At 37.7% G+C, this 18928-nt stretch overlaps 2 long non-coding RNA genes across 3 annotated transcripts; both read right to left on the bottom strand.

Moving 5' to 3' along the window:
- Positions 1 to 3088: 3088 nt before the first annotated feature.
- LOC129415068 (uncharacterized) lies at positions 3089 to 7785 on the bottom strand. The gene is made up of 2 exons (XR_012369420.1): positions 7118 to 7785; positions 3089 to 3257 (listed from the first exon to the last, which is right to left on the bottom strand). It is a non-coding gene; the product is annotated as an uncharacterized lncRNA (long non-coding RNA).
- Positions 7786 to 7787: 2 nt separating this feature from the next.
- Positions 7788 to 9427, bottom strand: LOC141363837 (uncharacterized). 2 transcript variants are annotated; one of them, XR_012369419.1, is made up of 5 exons: positions 9305 to 9427; positions 8947 to 9135; positions 8720 to 8791; positions 7944 to 8084; positions 7788 to 7828 (listed from the first exon to the last, which is right to left on the bottom strand). It is a non-coding gene; the product is annotated as an uncharacterized lncRNA (long non-coding RNA). The 2 variants fall into 2 exon arrangements; XR_012369418.1 differs by having other exon boundaries at positions 7794 to 8084.
- Between the last annotated feature and the right edge of the window lie 9501 nt (positions 9428 to 18928).

The raw sequence follows: 18928 nt of genomic DNA, 5'->3' as shown, positions 1-18928 counted from the left end.
GACATTATTTAATTTAGTCTAAATAGAGAGTGTCTTAGAAGAGGAACATGTGTGACAAATGCTACATGAATGATGCAGCTACAAAACCCAGAACGTTCCTGGACTCCATAATATGACACCCATCATGCTTAGCTGCACATGAGGTTCACACAGAACAAAGCACAGAGATTACATTTCTCTACAACATCTTGAGTTGGTCCTGTTACTGTAGTAGTGTTCACTAGTACAAAAGACAGACAAGATATGAAACAATGTATTGTGCAATTAATTCAGTATTACAACATTAAGGTTTGAGTGTGATGACATCTCTGTGGTGAAAAGCTGAGTTTTACTTGACTGTGTTACTATGGCAACATGCCAAGATATTGACCAAAATGCATCCACATCCATTATGCCATCAAGGCTGAATTCATAAGCATGAAAATAATCAAATAAATAATTAGCGATTGCTGTGGATATGTACAGAATTGATTCCCCAAAAAACAGGCTCTCAACACAATTGAGTGCCGCAAGGATGATGTATTTTTGTAGGCACACCTGGATGTAAACACTGGTTCCCTCGCTAGAAAGACCATTAATTTTTCCCATAGACTTTTGGATTGTCGCAAAAAATAAGATGTGTTCAACAAAAGTAAAAGACTCTTTCAAGTTGTCGTCCAACAAGTTAATCTTCACAGATAAAAACAAATGTAATGAATTTTGAAGTGTAAATGTGTTTACTAAAAATATAAAAAGCCACATTTTGACTTTAAAATTCATTGTTGTGTTCATCTGTGAATATTAACTTGTTAGACAAAATGTGTAAGTGTCAAAATAAAAAAAGTCAATGGGAAAAATGAATGTGCTTTTTGGTGAGGGAACCAGTGTCCTGCTAACTTCTGGGTTAGCCTACTACAGTACGAAAATACGTGATCCCTGCGACCCTCTATACAGCAGTGGTTCCCAAACTCTTTCCTTACACTAAGGTAGGTATAATTTATCTGAGAACCCACCAATTTTTTTATAGAAATGTGCAGAACAAATATACATTTGGGTAATATTTGGGTGAAATCCAGTCTAAAGTCGTGTAATCAAGTGATGAGATTAGGAGCATCCAAGTTTGATTTCACTCATTGACATTCACTCATTAATCTTTGACATGATCTTAGTAAGTATTAAAGATAATAAGGTTATATTTTCACAGAATGTTTTTAACATTATGTAGGACGATTGACAGTAAATCACAAAAAAAGACTTAAGCTGGGTTTTCACGTATAGATTTTCCACATTGTGGTGAGAGAATAATAATGAAGAAGTATAGTACAGGAAATAGATGAATTACATGGGAGATAAACAATTAAACTAGCATAATCTCAAATTAACTGTGCATGGACATGCACTGGCAGTATGCAACTTTGATGCCACCAACTTTGGCTCAGACACTTGGTTCTAAAAATTTTATTTTATACATTTTATTTTGATTTATATTGCAAAAAAATGGATTTAAATGCTTTTTTTTTTGGTTGCATATTGAAGTAGTTCTACTATAGGAGCCAACAGTCTTACTGTAGTCTTCTAAGTGTTATGGGGTGTGATTTGCACCTATAAAATATTGTGTATATTTTATCAAATTCATTTTTTCTTTTAATTTACTAAAAAAGTTCTGATATAAAAAACATTTTATATCAGAAAGAGAATCATTTTACTGCCAATACCATGGGTTTACAACGTGTAAGTAATTTGTTTAGGTATGCTAAATTGACTGTATTTTAAGTTGTTATGTGACTGATTTCCAGGTCTGGAAATTGCACCCTTTAATTTCTCCCTTTTATTTGCTGTTTGTTATTGTTATACCTGCCCCAATCCCTAGATGGCGACAATGTAACATAATGCTTAACAATGACTATCATCTACAATACAATAAAAACATTTGTTACAAAAAATATTCAAATATCATAGAAGAAATGACGATCAGATTGCGGTCACAAGGTGCTTTCTAGCAGTCTGACCTGTGTGCTCCCCTTCTCAGCTATGAAATCTTTGACACATTGCAGTCTGCCTTTGTTCTTGGCAATAGCAGCAGCAAAACAAATGGTGATAAAGCAGATGAATATAAATTCAATGATGGAAGTATAGAAGTCCACCAACCCTTTTAAGGGATAGTTCAGCCAAAAATGAAAATGCTGTCATCAATTACTCACTCTCATTTTGTTATAAACCTTTATAAATTTCTTTGTTCTGATGAACACAAAGGAAGATATTTTGAGGAATGTTTGTAACCAAACCATTCGTGGACCCCATTCACTTCCATAGTGTTATTTTTTCATACTGTGGGGGTGAATGGGGTCCACAAGCGGTTTGGTTGCAAGCAATTATCAAGGTGTCTTCCTTTGTGTTCATCAGAACAGGGAGGTGTATACAGGTTTGTGACAACGTGAGAGTGAGTAAATAATGACAGCATTTTCATTTTCGGGTGAACTATCCCTTTAAGTGATAAGCCCAATGAGAGTGGTGTCCCATGAATCATCTACAGAGCTGCTGGAAGGTCCATGATGGATTTGAGGTAAGACAAAGCTTTATGAGATTACACATAGACTTTTTATACGTTTCCACCCAGTCACACGGCAACTGTCTTTGGCTTTATCCACTACTTCAATTTGTACACGCTGTGGTTCACCATCCACACAGATCACAGTCATTTTCTCAGCTCTTAGCAGTTTATCCTCCAGCTGATGATTGTCACCGAATCCCTCTTTCTTAAAGCTGACAATGGAGTGCAGTAGTTCATCAGTTAACACAACTCTCTGGTCAGCTCCACTGGTCTGTTTTATGGTGACTTCAGCCTTGGCCTTGTTTTGAACATTTGCACATCTGCAGCTCTTTTTGCACTCGCCGCATTTGATGTGAAACAATTTGGTGTCCGACAGAGTGACTAAAGCTCCACACGAACAAAAATATTCAAAGGTCACTAATGCCTCAGTGACCCCGCCTGATATAACCGTCTCTTTAGGGTCCTGTATATTGTCTCTCAAAGGAGTAAACGACTTAAGTTTTGTGATCCCAGTTGAACAGAGCACATTACCCTCACCAAAGTCACAAATAGAAACACTTTTAAATCTATACCACTGACCGAGGTTTACTTTAAAAGTATCTGCCAAACTCAGGTGAACTGTTGCTGTATTATCATACAAGGCGTAGTGGGACCACTTCATCTCTTCTTCACACTGCTGAATGTTGATTGGTGGTCGCATCTCTAAGATCTTCCCAGTTGTAGTAATCTAAAAATAATCATATTACCATACTTAAAGAAATCATACTGCAAACAATGAAGAAAAGCATACACTGACTTGCACCTGCTAATAAGACTATGATTTTTATTAATCATGAGGAAATACACTATGCAAGTGAAATATTTAAGCAATATCGCTCGAGTAGGAGTGTGATATAGCTCTATATCATCACGGCTGTGATTAGGCCAGAGGCCATAGAGCTATATCACACGACTCCGAGAGCGATATTGCTTTTATACAACAGTTCGACGGCACACGTTTGAAAAACGAAAACTAGAAAACAACAACGGAGTTACTTTAAAAGCCTCTTTGTTTGAGAACTACTTCTTCCGCCACGGATTTGAGGGCGGCCAGAATGACAGGTAAAACTTTCGGCTGCTTTGAATCTCATAACAACTCAATGGACGGAAAAGCCATTTCTTTATATTACTGTTTCTTGGTCACAAAGTGTAGTTTTAAGATTAGTTCAGTTGAGAATGTATATGTATTATATTTAAATCTGCAGTCGATTAGTAAAGATAGTGCCTGTTTGAACGTTTGCTTAGTGAGATTCGGTACGAATGAGAACCAAAGCATGAGCGGACGTCAGTGTTCACTCGCCCCACTGACCACCGCCCTCTCTGGGCTACATCTCTGACAGGGATTCCCTGGCTCTCATGTTGGCCTTGTTTGTTTTTGATCGTCAAAAGGAGATCAAATCAGCAGTATTTGGTGTCATGATAAAACTATTACTTGTTTTTTTATTCATATTTAATGTCTTTTGTTTTGGCGCGAGGTAAAAGTTAATAAAACTATACTTGTGTAACGTTACTATTGCGTTCCCATTTATTCTTAACGCGATACGAGCACTCGATTATTATTAAACTTAGTTCTTGTCAGTACTATATAAAACAGTTTTTTATAAGTGTCAGAGAGATGTTTTTGCATGCTGCTTATAAATATATTAGTGGCGATATCTCATAACATGTTTTAATAGTCACGTCACAATAAAGTAAATGATCAATGTCCACATTTAAAAGCTGCGGTGCTTACCTGCAGTTTCACGGTGTTTTCGCGTTCTGATAAGAGATATTGCTCCAGAAAAAAATAGTTTACATTCCTCTTTCCAAGTGTTAATCGTCCACACGATGTGACAAGACATAACTTCCATTAAGTTTAACGTAACATCCAAGAGCGCTGATCTTTGACGGAATAATAACTTTAAAGGATTCACAGACTGATTTACGAGCTAGTGAACTAATGAGACACACGGAGAGTGATTCAAAACAGCGTGTTTGTGTGTGTCTGTGTGTGGGCAGTTTTTCCATTCAGAGATGAGCCTGTTTAGAGGACCTCCATTCACTAGGTGGCGGAATGATACGAAAGGTGAAGCGGTTACTGTGCCGTTATCAGTAGAATATTGCACGCCTCTTAGCCAATCAGATTCAAGAACCAGAAAGAACTGTTGTATAATAGGGTGATTATGTCATGTCTAAGTGAAGAAATCATTTATTTAAATCCGATATTTGAAGAAAAAGTGTTGCAATCTTGCGTGTCAATTTAAAGTGCTGAGTTTTATGGATATATCTGGAACTAATCTTTTACTAAAAATAATTTACAATACTTTACATAACACTTGGACTATATGAATGTGAAATTAAAAACAGTACAAATTTCATAGTTTCAATAAACTTGAAATATAGTTTAAAAACCCTTTTCAATCGGAGGCCAGCATTTTGTTTACATCGCAATATATGAAGTCAAAAGGTTGCCGTTTTATTAATGCTAAAGTGAGGTAAACATGGTAAACAAGTCTTATTTAATCAGTAGATTGTAAAATGATGTGAAACAGAAAATTATAAATGCATACAGACAGTAGATGGCATCTGCATTAGAACATTAAAGCTACACTGTGTAGGATCTACTCCCATCTAGCGGTTAAATTCTTAATATGACAACCAACTGAATATTACATTCTAGCCCCACCCATTTGGAGCGCGTTATAACATGGCTTTCGGTACAAAGCAAAAGCAATGAAAAATAATGAACAATTTACAGTGTCCATTGCCTGTGATCCATCATAGCACACAGATTTATGTTAAACATGGAAAAAGTCTTTCATGATATGTCCGCTTTAAATCACATACAAAAAGCAACTATAAATGTAGCTTAGACACTCCTTTTTCATTGACGCGAAAAAAAAATATCCCAGGGGCTGTTACACTTGGTATTAAGATGTGTTTTCGTCGATCGGATCACAAGTGACGAGAGAGACACATCACGTTTACATGTGGCACGTAAATCCATCTCTTTTTGTCCATTTTCGACCGCTTCTCTCCAGATTACTGAGGAGATGGTCTGTGGACGAGTCCCTCTCCTCTCATTTAATCATGAGCGGGAGTAATGACGGGTTTAAATGGACACGAACTAATATTATGTCAGAGTCCACTGCTTGTGTTGCAAGTAAACATGTTACACAATGTTTTGTCCGTGTATATGTAAGAGCTTTCTCTGATATTGCTGAAATAAGATCACGCAACTTTCACACGCTTGTAAAATGAAACTAATGAAAGACACGCAGATCAGCCGGTTTAGTTTTATCAATGAAAGGCTAAAAATAGCGCTGTTCACCGTGTGTTTGTGCTAGAGGTCAGAAAAGATGAAAAACACATTGATCTCTGTACCTCAGATTACTTAAATGGGCGGAGAGACGGCGTGTGGCTGTTCGAACACATTCAACCACATGCGTGTTAACACTGACAAGTGTTATGCATTACCATGCTATAGTTAGCCGAAGAACTATAAAACTTCGAGTTTACACTATAGACTGTATAGTTTTAAACGAATATGCTGAATTAACTGTGGTGAAGATAGAAAACAGGCAACCTTGAGCTTCATGGTCTTAGAAAACTAACATTACTCCAATGTTGACTTTGGTCTTGTTGTTTTTCCGGTCACGTTGTCGTTTTAAATCTCTTTTTCGCTTCCATGGCGACTTGTTTTAATGTCCTCGAGAATAGGTCTTCAACAGGCTTTAAAATCAAAGCATTAGATCACGGGTTCATCACGGTGTGCGGCTGTGGTTCAATATGAAGGCTTTCTGCCTACGCAGGTCGCATATATTCGGGCTGCATACGTCATCAAGCCTGGTTTATTTAAGTTAACTGAGCATTACATTTGCAAGTCATAAGCATATTACATCAATTTACAATTAATTAACTACGAATAATTGTCAGCTTTATATTTGTTAATATTCTGATATAAGACTGTCTTGATGATGCATGCCGCCTACACGGGAGGCTTCAGCTTCAGTTGAGATGCGGCCAGCGTGAGTGCAGTCTGAAAGCGCGAAAGGCGGAGCTTGAATTTCAGGAATGTTCCTCGTCGGCGAATGTATTTCAAAGATGGAGGCACAACATGGATTCAGCCAGTCGAGCGACTCGCCCGTATGTGTTTTAAATAACAGATTCTACACTTACGAGAATACTTTGATTAGTGGGTGGATGTAATTACACATGAACGAGCACATATTTTTGAAAGAACACATCAGTTTTTGCTAAGAATTAACTAAAAAAACTACACAGTGGCGCTTTAATGTCTTCTGTTTAGCCCTTTCAATATAAACCGGACAGTGATATAAATGATGAACAATACAAAACATACAAATGAAATCTTTACAAATCTTTTTAAAATTTTGGATTTTTTTAAAGTAATGAAAAGATTTAATGTGTTTTTATTAAGGGATTTTAGTAGTAGAAGTATTAAAGGATACAAGTCTATAGTCGATGTAACCTTTAAGAAATCATTTGCAAGGAATTACCACACATTAAAGTGTTTCATGTGTCAAATATGGTATTTCATATACTGACCTCTCTCAAGTAATTTGTGTTCTTTTTCACCTCTGCAAGAGTTAATGTAGGTTGGTCCGCCACACTATCTCCATAGGTCAGGCTCTTTGACCTTGACTGATTATGTAAAATCTGGGAGTTTTCCGATTTCTGAAGGATCCTAAAAGAGATGTTGTTTCATATTGCTTAAACAATAAAAACACAACTGATCAATAAAAGATTTGTAAGGAATAATTGACGACGGGCCATTGAATTATAAGAAAATAATGCACACCAAGGTGGTAATGCGGCCCAAATAATTCAAAGGACCGAAGTCAATTATTCAATTATTCGCTTATACCACGGTTACCACAAACATTGCTCTGGTGCCTATTTTTAAGACATTTGACAAGTTAGGTGTGCAGTTTACAGAAAAATAATAAACACCCATAGAACATTTCTCAGCCAATCAGAATGCAGCATTCAAAAGACCCGTGGTATAATACTTATTAATATATACACTACAATTCTCCTTATTCAGTGCAATGAGGCAAAAAAGCTGAGCTTGATCTGAAAAACACTTGTCTCATCCTATTAAAAACAAACAGAACAATTATTTAACCACACAAACTGTACTTCATAATAGCTCCATATTACAGTATTTTTAAAAATACACATCATTTTATTGATTTTATTATATTCTAAAATATTCTTGATTATCAGAATTAGGCACCACCACTGTTACTAAAAAGGCTGAATATTTTCATTAGATAATTAAATATATTTTAACAACTCACATGTGTTTTACAAATCACAGCTATTTTGAATTTGATAATGAAAAAACCTTCAGAATGACATCTTAACTTACAGTTATGTTTTATGGTTATGTTTCCTTGTACATTTGTGTTGCTTATAGTTGGAGCACTGACTGGACTTCCCTGATCTGCTGCTGCAGTGATATTCAAATGTGATGGGGTTTGACTTGCTAATACTGCATTTATCTCCCTTACTGAAGGAACAATACAGAAATAATCACAATTAGTGACAACTAGGCAGTTTATACATTTTACCTGAGAGACAAAAAAATGATAGAAATGATGTTATAAAACGTCTCGTTCTGGTTCTTCATTCTGATTGGTTGAAACGCGTTCTAAGCCGTGTTAAAAAATACCCCGGTAACCCCACGGTTGAGACCGCTTTACAGAAGTATCACTGCACCAATGTTGTTACATACTGATTTATGAAAATAAATACCACAGTCTTTAATCATATTTTAATTTTTCTACATTTGCACAATTATGGCGATATCCAGATAAATGTCAATAAATATTGTTGAGTCATTTCGTCAATAGAGAAAACGTTCTCCGAGTTGTTTTTTCTTAAATTGATATTTCCGCTATTATCCACTAGATGTCAATCTTACCCAACTTAAACACTGACGCATTCACTCGACACAACAGCGTTGTGGTGGATTTAGCGTGACGTGAAAGTTTTGATGGCTCTGAATCTGATCTCTTACAAAAGTTCTTCAGAAAAATGGAATTATCATATGTTGTTTAATCAACTATTATGCTTTCAGATAATTATCGACTATAATCTCAAAATGTACAATTTACACTTAACCTATTTTTGTTGTTTTCTCACCAGATTTATTTTGTATAGGGGTTGAACTAGGAGGTATGTTTTCTGATTCTGGGTCCTCTTCAGCTGAAGAGCCTGTAAAGATTGGGACATTATAACCAGCTTGATAAAGAAAAAACCCATCTTATGTACAACAGTATTGGTCGGTGTAAGAATAGCAGTAACAAGTCTTTAACTGCAGGTATAAGGTTGTTGCAACTTACAATAGATAACACTCTGAATTAACTTACCTCTTGACCGTTTATACAGACGTCTGGGTGTTTCTGATGATGGTTTGCTTTTAGATCTTTTAACAGATTTTCTAGTCATTTTACTCGATGTAAGTTACTTCATAGACTTCAGAGAGATGCGTGCAGACCTTGAGTTACAGCAGTGGTTCTCAGATGGGGTACGCGTACCCCTAGGGGTACTTTCGGGTACTGTAGGGGGTACGTGAGAGAAAGTGGAAACTGACATTTAGGAATAAATCAATAAAATCCGTAAATCATGATGATAGTATTTTCATATGACATTAGGAATACACAAAGATGCATTAAAAAAAATCATAAATTTAAAGCATATTGTACAAAATGCATGTGCGGGTTCAACCTGTTGATCTTGTCTGGCGCATGCGCTTAGTTCAGCAGCTTCAGCAACGGAGATACACGGACTGGACTGGAGTCTGCTCCTGTTATCATTTCATACTTAAAGTTTACTTTCTTTTGTGGTGTTGTACAATATGCTTTAAATTTATGATTTTTTTTAAGTAAGTGACATGTATAAATGTACCTCATTAAAGCTTCCATAATAACCTTGGGAAAGCAGCTGTAAGGTTTATTTTCAATTTAATATGAATGTCAATCTATTTAAATATATCTTTATGCCATATTTGTTCAAATATTTGTGCAAATCTGATAATAGCGCATGGTGGTGCTTCGACTGACGCACACTCACTGACACCGCTAGCTGCAGTAGCAGCGGCCAGCAGACTATACGAGTAATCCCAGGGTGGAGCCTGGACGATTTGTTCCCCCCGCCTTTGGCATTTTCCTCTGAACCAGCAGGGGGCAGTTAGCGTTAAAACGATGCCAACTACGGCAGCAGAGTAATAATAACCAAGTTTTGATTGCATGGGGTGAGTAAAAATGGTCAAAGTGGAAGAAACGGTAAAAAAAATTATCAGTAAAATAAGATGAAAAATTTCAAAGGAAATAATTTTATTTGTTTTATTGTAAATTATAGATTTTGGACTGTTCCCTAAGAATCATAAAGCAGCTCGCTTGCCGCCTGGTAAAGTAACAGTCTAAATTATTTTATTGAAAATGAGATATTAAGTATGTATCTGATAATTGTTTCTTTGTTACAGAATGTCAACGGCCTCGTGCCTCTGGCCTAATCACAGCCGTGATGATATAGAGCTATATCACACTCCTACTCCAGCGATATTGCTTAAGTAAACAATGTGCTGTTGAATTTTGTTAAGTTGCACAATGCTATTAAATACACAAACCATTACAGAGATGTTTGTATACAGCATTGCATGTGCTTTTTACAGATAATGAAACCAAAAACACGAGAAATGTATTTTCTCAACTCTATGCAACAAGCAGGATTTGGACCGTACATTGACACATTCAGGTTATAGAAATGTTCCGAATGTGTTCAGAGATTGCAGTGATTCTGTTTTAAACTGTAATCATATATATATTTTGTTTTTTGAAAATTTCAGTGCATGAACAGTTATTTATCAACAAACCACAGATATGACACTTGTTTGAAAATTAAATATAGATGGCTTAACTGACATTGAAGACTTCATCCCTGAAATATTGGGTATCATTTTTCTTTAAAGGAACATTGCAAAACTCATTGACAGCTGAGAAAACTGCCAATAAATTTGAAGTGAAACATTTTATTTAAAGGGATAGTTCACTTTAAAATGAAAATTCTGTCATCATTTACTCATTCTCATGTTGTTCTAAACCTGTGTGAATTTCTTTTTTCTGATGAAAACAAAAGAAGATATTTTGAGAAATGATGGTAAACACACAGCAGTAAGTGACCATAGACTACCATAGTAGGAATGTTATCTGGGGCCCGTTTCAGAAAGGTGGTTAAGTGCAAACTCTGAGTTTGTTAACCCTGAAATAAGGGAAACTCTGAGTTTTCCGTTTCAAAAAGGGAGGTAGGTTAAACTGAGATGGCGGGGTAAGTCAAGCCTGTTTCAGAAGGAGAGGTAACTTATACTCAGAGTCTGTTTCCGGAGTAACATACTCTCTGAACCTAACCTGGTCGGGAGCAGGTTTTATCCTGTAAACTCTGAGTTTCTTGTGGTCTCCTCCCCTTTTTTAAAGGAGTAGCTGTGTTTAATCTTGTTAGTTGCTTTAGTACATTCAATCATTGCGCACATTTTTATTATGTACACTGTAAAATATTTTTAGCTGTCTTTAAGTTATAATTAAATTGCCAGTGCAATCCATTTTAACTTACTACTTTATATTTTGATATATTACACTAAACTTTCAACTAAATAATTAAAACAGTAAATTGAAATGACTTGTAAAGCTAAAATGATATACTTAGGTGCATAGATCGTCTTAGTGACTAAAATGTCAAGTACTTTTATAGAGAATCCTGTAGATGATGATGTTGCATTCATTTGTAGAAAGTTAGATTTATGTTGCGAGTGGATTTTGAGACCCCGAGTGCTTTTTTTTGTCATATCCACTTACATTTATGTAAGCGAAATTATTATTTTTTGCTGTCATTTTAGATATATAAATATCCTTATATGACTAATATCACTCTTTGTGGTGCTCTTACAACTATACAGTTCCCTTGACATTTCTTACGTATCCACTCGTCATTATCGCTGGTCTAGTGGGTAGTGCTGTGTGTTGTAGTTAGGGCAGATGCACTGTCAGCGATCGGAGTTCGAATCCCGGCTCGGCGAACTTTTGTTTTATTCATGACAAACATTTGTAAAGTTCGTAGCCTTATATGACAAAGTATTATGCTTAATTTCATTTTTAGCTGAGCTGCTGTCATCTTTTTGTCCATTGGATTGCATCTGCATGTAAATTAATATAATAACGTAACGTTACAGTCCTCAGTTTATTTACTTCGGATATTTTAACTGTGATGAAAAATTAAATGTACGCATTTACTAGAGTAGCATGTTACAAAAACAACTCTTTTCTTTAAAATATATGCTCGTAGTTGCATTACACTTGCAGTAACACCTTCAATTTTAGTAGTAAAAATGATTAAGACCTCTTTGTCACGTGCTGTTGCCATGGTAAATCGTAAAATCTGAGCTCCATTGATGATGGCTTTTCATTGTGGCTGTGCACGCGCTTAACTCAGAGTCAACCTACTCTGAGTCGATTGAACTAACTCAAATGAGCTGTTCTGTAACCGAAAACTCAGAGTTTACTATCTCAGAGTAAGTCAATTCAGAGTTCAAGTTTAAACTCAGAGTTGGTTGAACCTCCTTATTGAAACGGGCCCCTGATCCTCATCTAGGTCACAACAATAAACAAACACGATGTTCATAAGCTCACATAAATAATTCTAGTTTCTTGTGTCTTTTTTGGAAACACCCATTAAACATTCACAGTGCTGGAGGAAAATGTAAGTGAGCCCATGGACTAATTACTTTATTGAAAGCTTTTTGTCAGAAGCTGGCAAACTGGAGTCCAATTAATAAAATGAGTTTAAAGGTGTGGTTTAGTGCAACTTTGATTGACATTAGGACACTCACACATTTTAAGATTGCTGTCCTTAAGAAGCATTAGCTCTTCTGAACCATGCTCTTATAAAGATATCTGATCAAGAGATGTTGCACTCCATAAGGCTGATTCTGAAAAGGGATACAAAACAATCTCAAAATGATTAGACCTCCATCAGTTTACACTTAGACAAATTGTCTATAAATGGAGACAGTTAAATACTGTAGCTACCCTTCCTAGAAGTGGGCGCACAGTCAAGATGACTCCTAAGACACCATGCAGGATACTCAATGAAGTAAAGAAGAACCCACGAGTAACAGCTAAAGTCTTGAAGACATCATTGGTACGGGCACACAGCTCTTTTCCTGAGTCTACCATACCGTGCAAGTCTTTGGACAGGCACGGTGTCTATGACAGTACACCACGGAGGAAGCCGCTGCTCTCCCGAAAAACATTGCTGTGAGCCTGAAGTTTGCAAAAGAGCACCTTGGCAAACCCCAGTGCTATTGGGAAAATATTTTATGGATTGATGACACAAAAGTTGAATTTTTTGGGAAAAATTTTATGGCGCAAAATGGGCACAGCTTACCAACATCAAAACATCATCCCAAAAGTGAAGTATGGTGGAGGGAACATCATGATTTGGGCTTACTTTGCTGCCTCATGGCCTGGACCACTTGCCATCATCGAGGGTAAAATTAATTATTAAGTTAAAAAAAATCCTACAGGATAATGTCAGGGTGGCTGTCCACCAGTTGAAGCTCAGTAAAAGTTAGTTGATGCAACAGGACAATGACCTTAAGCATTGTAGTAAATCCACTACAGACTGGCTTAAGAAAAAAAATGCTCCATTTGGAGTGGCCTAGTCAAAGCCTACCCCTTAACCTGTGGAATGACCTCAAGAGAGCGGTTCACACCAGATATCCTACAAATGTGTCTGAGTTAAAGCGGTTTTGTAAAGAGAAATGAGCAAAAATTGCTTCTGAACGATGTGCAGGTCTGATTCAGAACTACTGAAAGCGCTTGCTTGAAGTATTTGCTGCCAAATGAGGCTCAACAAGCTGTTAAATACAAGGGTTCACTTACATTTTCCTCCAGCACCATGAATGTTCAACGGGGGCTCCCAAAAAAAGACACAAGAAACCAGAATCACCCGTGTGTTGTCACCTTATGCACACTGTGCCCGTCCAATGCCGTGACCCAGATGAGGATCAGACCACATTTTATGGCAAATCACACAGTAGAAAACCAGTTTATTCCTAGGGGTTCACATACTTTTTCTTGCCACTGTATATGTATGTTTTTGTTTCAACAGTTTCCCCTGGAAATCATTTTCTGAAATCCTCAGTGAAGTTATTTTAACAGGTGACTCTGCGTATTTGACTCTTTCTCTGATATGCAGATGGTTTATGGATGTGGTCACTAAAGAAGTTTTTCGGAAAGCAGAAAACTTTGCATGGCTAGACGGTAAGATTCACCCCACTATTCAATGCACATTCTTCACTAGAATTTTGTAGTATGAGGCAGTTAAACTTTTTGTTTATCTTTCTTGTATTTTGTCTTTACACTTTAAGGTGTTGCCATATGGAAGAATTTCACTCCCGTCTACTGGACAGAGTTTTGATTATTTACAGAATCAGAGAAGGCTTGCAGTGCAGAGCCCTTTTCAAGTCATACCCACCATAGGGGGCGATCCACTTTATTCTCCTTAAAGACTGGGTTTACGGCTCGACAGCTTATAAAAACTTATTTCTGGGTTCTTTGGCTTGTTAGCTGTCCATATTGTCACACAGCAGCTTTTAGGCATTATTCTGTTTTTTGTTAGGTGTGTTCGACATCGGCTGTGGCTGGATGTAACCGATCGGCGAGATTAGCCGCGTGCAGGCGGGGAGTAGCTGAAAACGGAGACGTGAAGTCAGACGCGCTGTGGTTCTCGTAGTTTGCTGCATTTACGTCAGGGCATGGCTGATCACGTGCCGTTTGCTTGCTTAATCGCATTAAACATGATTTGTAAGATGTAAACTGCATAAAAAGTGAATTGTACTGTTTTGAATATCCGTGTATGAGCACGAGTGGAACTGAAGAGGCTTACAGCATCTGTTTTTACAAGAATAAAGTTTAACATAAACATATATTATTTAAATACCAATGTAGTGGGGTCTACGTTTTTTATCCATTTTATTTTGATGAAGATGACACAATATAACATCGCGACTCCATGAAAAGAGCTTTAACTGTTATAAAAATACAGATTTGTGAGCATTTGTGGAACTGAGGGCGTGAAAATACACACGAAACACACGTGATTGTTGTCATGTGGTGAATCCGACCAATCTTGAAACAGCTGTGTCGTCATTACAGCCCGTGCAGCTCCTCTTCGGGAACTGCGCTGGCTAACTCAGGCGGCCGATCTCGAACCGCTCTCGCGGTACTTTAAAACCATATGACACAGTCACGTGCCTGCAGCGCCAGCTTAAGTCGGACAGAAATACTAACCGGAATGCACTGCTTCAAGTCAGCCACAGATCGGTCTGCGCAGCGCCGCATGAAGTCGAACACACCTGTTATAAGCCAGAAATGACAAGGAGGCGGCTTCTCGCAATACAAAGTCAGTAGGTGTGTTCGACTTCATGCGGCGCTGCGCAGACCGATCGGTGGCTGACTTGAAGCAGTGCATTCCGGTTAGTAATTTTGTCCGACTTCAGCTGGCGCTGCAGGCACGTGACTGCGTCATATGGTTTTTAAGTACCGCGAGAGCGATTCGAGATCAGCCGCCTGAGTTAGCCAGCGCAGTTCCCGAAGAGGAGCTGCACGGGCTGTAATGACGACACAGCTGTTTCAAGATTGGTCAGATTCACTACATGACAACAATCACGTGTGTTTCGTGTGTATTTTCACGCCCTCAGTTCCACAAATGCTCACAAATCTGTATTTTTATAACAGTTAAAGCTCTTTTCATGTAGTCGCGATGTTATATTGTGTCATCTTCATCAAAATAAAATGGATAAAAAAAACGTAGACCCCACTACATTGGTATTTAAATAATATGTGCTTATGTTGAACTTTATTCTTGTAAAACACTACTGTAAGCCTCTTCAGTTCCACTCATGCTCATACACGGACATTCAAAACAGTATAATTAACTTTTTATGTAGTTTACATCTTACAAATCATGTTTAATGCGATTAAGCAAGCAAACGGCACGTGATCAGCCATGCCTGACGTAAATGCAGCAAACTACTGGAACCACAGCGCGTCCGACTTCACGTCTCCGTTTTCAGCTCCTCCCCGCCTGCACTCGGCTAATCTCGCTAATCGGTTACACCCAGCCACAGCCGATGTCGAACACACCTGTTGGAGACGGTTGGATTGCGTTCCTCCCCGGTGGGCGTGGTTTTCAAATTTGCATAACTGCGCTCTGTCTACCGTCGAGCTGGGCGGGGCGACACGTGTCGCTTTGGCCCAGCGTGTCGCCCCGCCCCATCGTCCAGGCTGCACTCTGGGATAGTTGGACTATATTGCCATATTCAACTAGAAGCTTGCAGTTCAGGGGCGTCGCACCCGTGGGGGATGTGGGTGTTTTAACACCCAAACTTTTCCTGGTGAGAGGGTTCAACACCCACACTTTTTATGCAGTTTTGCAAGAACGCCTTATTAAAGTCGCTCCTCCGTTTCTCTGGCCGCTCTGTGTCTGCTGCGCTGCGCTGCCCGAGAGGCATCCAGCTGCAGCCCCGCAGACTCACTTCGTGCTAGACACCAGTGGCTGGACAGCTGACGTCATTTCCGTATCGTCATTCACTTTTCAAATTTGACGCGCCATGCACATGTCAGCGGTAAGAAAAAATAATAAACTGTCGATGATTTATCGGTCATGTCAGAATTCAAATGCACAAACTAGCTAGACAGTTTTTGGGGGCAGGAATGAGGTGTGGTGTGCACAGTGTACAATAGTTTATTTGGAACTGTTCATGTTTTATTTTCTCTTGAAATCGGACCCCACAACCACCTTACGGGCCTGACTGTTGCATCTTCATTCTGATTGTCAGATTTGTCTAATTTTACTAAGATGTGTGTAATTTCCAATAAATATTGCAAAAACACGAAGTGTTCATTTGATCTGGATTGTTTGGTAAATTGTCTGATCATGTGAATCTACGTATATTTTAAAAACAGTTACATTTAAAAAAAACTGTGGTCAATTAACATGTAGAAGTCTGTTGTAATGACAAAACGTTATAGTCCATTGATCTAGGCTGAATTTAAGTCACAAAAAATAGTGAAATGATCTGAACAATATATATTTTCAAGGTGGTTCTTGTGAATGCAGTTTGCATGAATTATTGATGTTATAATATTAAGCATATTATTAAGAATTGTTTTATGTAAAGAGATATGATAAAGATCATATTTCAATTTGCACACAGATTTTATATTACATATTTTAAGTCATTAAAGTAAAATTACAATACGGAAAAGACGTGTGCAATTAAGCCTGCAAAGAATGTCTGGTGAAAACCGAAAATAAATATGCTGTCTATCAAGAGGTGAAAATATAAAATAAATATGCTGTCTATCCAGAGGTAAAAATATGAAATAAAATTGCTGTTCATCCAGCGGTAAAAACGGAAATTAGCCGCGAAACGGAAATGACGTAGGCTGTCTATCCACTGGTGTCCAGCCACTGGTGTCTAGTCGGAGGTGAGTCTGCGGGGCTGCAGCTGGATGCTATTGCGCTGCCCTTCTCCCCCCTCCCCTCTCAAACATGACGCCAGCTTTGAGTATTACCGGCTGATGATTGGCTGTTCTGCCTTAAGTCCCGCCTCTCTTGGTGGGTTAGATTGATCGGTCAGCTCCGTCAGCTCGCGCTGAGGAGGCGGGAACTTTGTTTATTTACATCTCCATTTTTCAGACTTTGAATGAGTGTTTAAAAAACTTTATTAAACACTTAAATAACTCTATGTATGCTTTTGAGGTTTTTGAATAAGCTTGATGTGTATTGGGACTAATGCTAATTGGGTTATTGTTCAGCAGCTGGCTAAATTGACGAGGATGAGGGATAGATTGCAATTGTTTAGCAGTGTATTTATGGGTTTATTCCTAGTGCAATCGATTTGATATTTTGAGCATTGTTTGTTGATTAGCTGAATACTTTGTTAATACTACCTGTTGTGTATGATTGTACTTGTTGAGGAGAAAAAATGAGAAATGATGACATAGTTCTTCAACAGGTAACTTATGCAAACAATGAAAGAAAGGTGTAGCCTATATTATTTTAATGTAAAAACGGTAAATTGTTACATTATTTAGACCACCAGAGAAAAAGCTTTTCAGGGCACAAGTAGCAAAATTTAGCAGTCACAGTCCTGTCAGACCCATGTCACTATCAAGCTTACCATTATCTTTTTGTCACGCAGTATAAATAAGATACAGAAAAGAAAGAGGCAGGAGAAGATTGACACCTTTTTCAAGAGAAATCCTGTAAGTGAAGTTGAAAGCTGGACGTTGATAAATGTTGACATTAAACAACAGAAGCCTATTACCATTATATATTTTTGCATTAATTTAATATATTACTTTTTAAGTTTCACTAAGGTTTGCTAGTACCACAGCCTTATTCCTTTATCACTGCACCCTTGTTTAGGAGATGAGGTTGCTGGAGGCATCAGTTTAAAGAGAGAGAGAGGCACAGAAAGTTTCACAGGTGAGCAATGAAAAATGAATTTTACAGTTTGAGAAAGAGGTCTATGAGAGAAGAGAGGATGTGTTTGTATCATGGGTGGTGCTTAATTCCATCCCAGGTGCACATACGCGTGTTTCTGGTGTGTTTATATCAAATTTAAAATGTTATCCATCCCCCACACTTTTGAAAAGCTTGCTACGCCCCTGTTGCAGTTTATACTTTGCTACATTGTTACTGCTTACTGCTGTAAGTTTAAACCTTTTGTTAATATATGTTCAGTACTAAGATCTTTAACAGTATTTATTGAGACCTGAATCCGCGAAATAATTTAGGAGAGGATGCTAAAAAGAAAAAAAAACAAACCAGAGCCTCAAAAACACCACCAGTTTCGTGATGAATACGAATAAGCAATAAACCTGCTCTGGGGCATCAGATATATAATGTCTCACTCATTTCACTGTATTTTAAAGCTAACGTTAAATGTTGTTGTCTGGTTAAGGGGTACTCGGCTTGAAAAAATCATAAAAAGGGGTACTTCAGCCAAAAAAGTTTGAGAACCACTAACGTTACAGGATAAATAACATCGGCATCATCACACGGTCGGATCTTACAGTGGCCTAAACATGCAGGCATAATATATTTCTTTGCATAAAAGAAAGAAAAGACTGCAGGACTCGTGATCAATTGTAGCCTGATAACGTTAGATAACATATGCGGTAGACGTAGAAATGCATACAAATTGGTGTTTATTATAATGCCATATATGATGTAAACTATACTTACGCAGAATCCAAATTGCTGAACTAAGACCGCGGGTTAAAA

This window comes from Misgurnus anguillicaudatus, chromosome 5 (genome assembly GCF_027580225.2).
Source record: "Misgurnus anguillicaudatus chromosome 5, ASM2758022v2, whole genome shotgun sequence".
Taxonomy (NCBI): Eukaryota; Metazoa; Chordata; class Actinopteri; order Cypriniformes; family Cobitidae; genus Misgurnus; species Misgurnus anguillicaudatus.
This window is presented reverse-complemented; position numbering and strand designations above follow the sequence as displayed.